Genomic DNA, 4,129 nt, shown 5'->3' on the forward strand with positions numbered 1-4,129 from the left:
AATGTACTTTATACGTCAGGCATAGGAAGAAATTTGATCAATTAGGCTACACGGGTATACAAAAACCTGAGAATTATACAGGATATTTTCGCATTTGAAGCACCACTATCCAAGGACCATTTTATACCCTTGATGCTAAAGTGATAGAGCTACAGAAGGTGAAATCGAAGTTCCATTCTGGGAGAGGTGTGTCAAATCTTGTCAACAAGATATTATATAAAACAACTTGGACCAATTCAAAGACTATTAGGAGTTGAATTCGAAGTGGAAAAATATGTATCAATGAAACTTCGCCTCTCGAACTACATTCACGAAGTCTGCCGGAAATTCGGTGTCACAGCAGAAGAACCGGTTAGTTTACCAATTTACGTGATTACGGAAGAAAAGGAGAAAATGGTTGATATACCATTTGAATCTCTAAATGGATGTTTGCTATTTATTGCTCAGAGGACGAAACCAAATACATTATTTGCTGTAACAGCTTTGTCGCAATATAGTAGCAGTCCGGGTTACTCTCATTGGATGAGACTTCGGCAACTAACTAGATATCTACTCACAAGAGCGAATATTGGATTAAGATACAAGAATGATTTGGAAACAAATCTGACAGTATACAGTGATAGCCATTGGGGATTTGATATCGATACAAGGGTATCTCAAAGTGGATATGTAGTATTCATTGGATCGTCCGCTATCTCATGGAGGTCAGTAAAACAAAAATCAGTATCCCTATTGAATATGGCCGTCGAATATGTCTCAGTATCAGAGGCACCGAAAGAAATTCTTTGGATTCTACCAATGTTGACAGAACTGAAATCCTTTAACATATCAGTTAAGCAACCAACACTTGTTTGTCATAATCAATCAGCAATCTACGTTTCGCGAAAAACGTGGAAAATCAAAGAACCAAACACATCGACATCAAGTATCATTTCATAGTAGAAAACGTAGAAGACAGAATATTTTATTTGCGTTATGTTCCATCGAAGTTTAACTGGGCTGATATTTTTACAGAATTGTTGCACTAAAATACCTTTCAAAACGGTGTTAAAATGTTACATTTGTGTCAAGTTCAAATAGAGAGAGTGTGAAAAAAATAGCTTATAAGATTAGGCTTTAATTGATTTGAACTTAACTGATATTAGGAACGTTGGCTGTTTGGACTTTTGACCCAGGGGGTTAGGAGTAAACAAAAGACCACTTGTAGTTTGTACGTGTTAGGGTTAATATGTTTCATTCATTACTCAAATAAAGTATTGTTTATTGTTACTTAGACATTATCATTTCTTCAATTCGATTCAAATTAATAACATTAACATCAATCTATTATTGGACAATTTACCTTGGTGTGACGAGGGCCGTCATTTCTAGAGAAACACCAACTATACATAATAGCGTTTCCTAACTCTTTTATCTTATCAATTAAAGGCTCTCTGCAGTTAAAATTTTGGCATTTTTTGCCATAAGCCTTTTCTACAAGGGCACTCAAGCCTTTTAAATTAACGATCACCAGGTTTGAATTCAGGATTTCTTCTGCGAATGAGTCTGTGTTCCTTACGTCAGCTGGTTCTTTTAGAATGTCAAAGCTGATTTATTAATTGAAATGAAATCAAATTACATAAAACCTTTTTACATTTTCATCTATGATTAAATCATCGAAAGACTCATCATTTTCTTCATCACTTAAAAGACCAAATATACAAACTATCTGGCATATGTGAATATCATTACATTTTGGGTTTCGTCTTCTTCAGTGAATTTATTAGTGAAATTTAGGGGGTCATCTCCTTTTTGACGTCTTATAATGGGATAAAACTACTTAGTTGGATTTCACACCAAATTTACAAATATTTGCTTACTCTTCATCTTCTTCACATGGGACCTCCGATACAGGTTCTAGCATACTTGGCTTATCCTCACAAATCGACTTTGCCATTCTTAAAAGATATATAATTAGCAAGCTGAAATTAGTTTTCAATAATCTTCGAAATTTTAAATCAAACGGAAGAAAAACAGATTTACATGTTAATTTTCTAAAAAGTAACTAGTGGCTAAAAATAGCATTGAAAACAAGCACTGTCAGTGCTCAGTGATACAATTTCCCGCCAACTTTCAGTAGCAGACGGTTGTTGAATAAATAAAAAATGCCGGTCAAATTTTAATAGCCAATCAGGTGGTACGTACAAAGTAGTATAGCTTATTTTTGCCAGAAACATCTAGAGTAAATAATACACAACTCAATATACATATACAATAATACATATCTCCTTAAATATAAAAATTCAATAAATTTTTGATCTACCATCAAGTCTTCTCATTTAAAATAAAGCTAAAGTTAGTCTGCAACAATGGACCAAAGATATCGGCACAACCAAGACAGAACCTGGGTAACATGCTAGTTTTTACTCCGTGTGGTAATGTATTAACCAACGGAGAAATGGGCTAATACCCAGTTAGTTTGTGGGTCATTATTTCCATTTTCGACAAATGTCGCTGCTCACTAGTGGCGGATTTTAATGCAACTTTTTTGTGGGTAGATTTCACTGAAATAGTTGAAAGGTTGCTGAATGTTAACTTCTAGCATTTCAATGACTCTGTTCTGTATACAATTTTGTTGAGATATTGACCAACTTATGAATAAAATTTTTTGGATTGAAAAAGTGCGTTGAAGGAATTGAAAATGTTTAAAACGCATTTAATAAATAGCTTATAGCACTTCTTAAACTCATTTCTCAGTTCTGAAAGTAAATTTTCAGCCGTTTTCAACTTGTCTGCAAACACTGCTATTTACTTTCTAGAACAGTCCAGTTTTCCAATATTCGGCAGACACATTGATGTAGTGCTAGTCAACGTGTAGCTGCTGGTTTTAATATTTTTCTTTTCAACATTTAAAAAACTCTTGCATTTCACTTAATTGTACACATCGGTTTGCCGAGCCACAAACATATGTGGCAATGTTTCTAAGAAGGTATTCTAGTGAACGTGGTAACTGTTCACAAGCTTTAGAAGCAACCAGAGCTGATGAGTGATAAACGCACTTTAACAGAGTTGCATTAGGAACGTTCTGTTTATTACGCGAAAAAAATTTGTTGCGTTCACCAACTATCACATTGGCACCATCTGGTGCCACCCCTTAAGGCTCATTTACATGCACGATTGTATCTTGTAAAAACCGGATTTTGCTTGAACTATTTTAAATATTTTCTGCACAAGCTCAAGCGCGGCCATTTACATGACTACTTGTAGCTTCGCTTGTTCCTTGGTTTGGTTTTAAACAAGCTCAGTCTGAAACCAAAACGAGTTTGGTTTTTTTCTAGCAAGCACCAAAAACGCTACTTCCATCAATAATTTTGACAAAATTTTAACAGGATATTTGTTACATACCTGGCCTCCTTGAAATGGCAAATGTACCAAATTGACGTTATGAATATCAAACGCATATTTGTAAAATTAGTCTTAAGAAAAGTTTGAAACATTAGGCTTAACCAGGAGTTCATAATAACTCCCCTTCGGGGGGGAAGTACGAAACTGTTTAAAAAGCCCGTACCAACAAAGTTTCGCCGTAAAGCTCAGCGGATTCATACACCGCTTAACTCCCAAAGAAATAGTTACCCCAACTTTTAGCGTCCACGTGCCTTAACTTTCACACTTCCGTTTTAGCACTTTTTTTATCTTGTGATTTTGGGAGCTATAATGGCTCGCGTCGGTGTCTGTCGCCGCGGTGGAAATTAAGCCTTGGCTAAGAAGTTTTTCGATGGTTTCTAGTTTTCTACAAAACATTGAAACCATCGTCATTAATGTTTTGTGATATGTGTGAGTGACAATTCCGGCGTTAAATTAGAAAGGTTTGGACAAATTTATTCCCAGTATCTTTAATATAAGAATTCCATCGTGTTTCTACGTCCACCATAGTCGCCAATTTTCTTAACGACGGAGATCCCAGGCAACGGAAGTTTTGGAACGAAAACCAAGGAGCATAGATACCACTACAATCTACTGTAAAGTTGTTTGTCCATCAACAGGCTAGTCCTTTCTATGCGCAACGACAAAATCTTGTTTTACGCGATTTTTATCATTATCTCTATGGCCAGTTTCGTACTTCCCCCCGAAGGGGGGTTGTTGTGAAATC

At 35.7% G+C, this 4,129-nt stretch overlaps 1 pseudogene; it reads left to right on the plus strand.

The window, feature by feature from the left end:
* Nucleotides 1–282: 282 nt before the first annotated feature.
* On the plus strand, nt 283–939 carry LOC149683795 (uncharacterized; annotated as a pseudogene).
* Nucleotides 940–4,129: the final 3,190 nt, after the last annotated feature.

Source organism: Phalangium opilio, unplaced genomic scaffold, assembly GCF_054372755.1.
Source record: "Phalangium opilio isolate 3A_F unplaced genomic scaffold, DU_Popi_V2 ptg000037l_1, whole genome shotgun sequence".
NCBI classification, from domain to species: domain Eukaryota; kingdom Metazoa; phylum Arthropoda; class Arachnida; order Opiliones; family Phalangiidae; genus Phalangium; species Phalangium opilio.